The 1,697-nt window shown below is 43.5% G+C and overlaps 1 non-coding gene across 1 annotated transcript; it reads right to left on the bottom strand.

Annotated features, from left to right (window-relative positions):
• Positions 1–291: 291 nt before the first annotated feature.
• LOC118490981 lies at positions 292–398 on the bottom strand. The gene has a single exon (XR_004890206.1). It is a non-coding gene; the product is annotated as a small nucleolar RNA R71 (small nucleolar RNA).
• Between the last annotated feature and the right edge of the window lie 1,299 nt (positions 399–1,697).

Below are 1,697 nucleotides of genomic sequence, written 5' to 3'. Positions count from 1 at the left end.
AATAACTTCGAACTTCGACCGCATTTGACACAAATGCTCCAGAACTTCGCAACCTTCCACGGGCTTGCGGACGAGGATCCTCATCTACATATAACTAATTTCTTAGAAATATGTGATACCTTTCGGATCAATGGAGCATCAAACGACGCCATCCGCCTCCGTATGTTTCCATTCTCACTAAAAGACCGAGCGAAAGCTTGGCTCAACACCCTCCCAGCTGGATCGGTAAACACCTGGGATGAACTAGCCCAAAAATTTCTATATAAGTATTTCCCTCCTGCTAAAACTGCTAAATTAATGGCTGAAATTAATACATACTCACAAGAGGACGGGGAATCCTTATATGAAACTTGGGAAAGGTTCAAGGAGATATTACGCAAGTGTCCCCATCACGGCCTCGCAATATGGCAACAAGTATCCACTTTCTACAATGGATTGTTGCCACACACTAGGCAGACACTTGATTCTAGCTCCGGGGGACTTTTAGGTAATCGACGCCCACACGAAATATATAATCAGATTGAGGAAATTGCTCAAACCAATTTTCAATGGCACACTCCCCGGGGAAATAAGTCTATCGCCCCGGGCGCCCATAAGGTCGACGAAAGCACTTCTTTACAAGCCCAAATCGAGGCCCTTTCTTCAAAAATAAAAAAAATTAGAAATGACAAAAACAGTCTCGGTTATGGCTTGTGAAGGGTATGGTGGGTCACATGAAAATTGGAGTTGCATGAAAGAAACGGACGATCAACAAGAAATGGTAAACTACATTGATAATAGACCTAGGCCGTCGGGTCCTCCAACGGGAACTTACAACCAAGGATGGCGAAACCACCCAAACCTTGGTTGGAGGGAAACCGGCAATAGTAGTAACCAACAAACCCAACGAACAAACTTTCAGCAATCAAGAAATGAGTCACAAAATTTCACTCAACAACAAGGTGGACGAGAAAGGCTCGAAGATACTATATCTCGCCTCGTCTCTGACACTGATAAGAAAAACTCGGAAAGATTTCTACAATTAGAATCTAATTTTAGGAATCAATAAGCTAGCATTCAAAACATAGAAAAACAAATAAATCAACTAGCACAAAATTTTTCCGAGAGACCGCAAGGCGCATCACCTAGCAATACCGAAACAAACCCAAAGGCGCAAGTTCACCTCATCACACTACGAAACCGCACCGTAGGGCCTGCAGAAGTACCTCCACCTACGGAAGAAACAATGCCAACACATCTGCAGGAAAAGAACTCTCCCCCATCACCAGAGCCTACCAAGGCTCCTCGAGTTCCGTACCCCGGCAGGTTAATTTGTCAAAAGACCAATGAGCAGTTCGCAAAATTCGAAAGTCTGTTAAAACAATTGCATGTCAATATTCCTTTTATCGAAGTCCTAACCCAAATGCCCAAATACTCTAAATTTATGAGGGACTTCCTTACACATAAAAGGAAAATTGAAAATTTGCAATTAGTTAATTTAGGCGAAGAATGCTCTGCCCTCGTACTCAATAAACTACCCCAAAAGAAAATCGATCCCGGAAGTTTCACGATTCCATGCTCAATAGGGGAATCACCCGTTCGCAATGCCTTGGCCGACTTAGGGGCTAGCATTAACCTCATGCCCTCATCGATGTTCAAAAGGCTTGGCTTGGGAACCACGAGCCCTACAAAAATAAGCATACAACTCGCTGATCGAT

This window comes from Helianthus annuus, chromosome 3, assembly GCF_002127325.2.
Source record: "Helianthus annuus cultivar XRQ/B chromosome 3, HanXRQr2.0-SUNRISE, whole genome shotgun sequence".
Lineage (NCBI taxonomy): Eukaryota > Viridiplantae > Streptophyta > Magnoliopsida > Asterales > Asteraceae > Helianthus > Helianthus annuus.
This window is presented reverse-complemented; position numbering and strand designations above follow the sequence as displayed.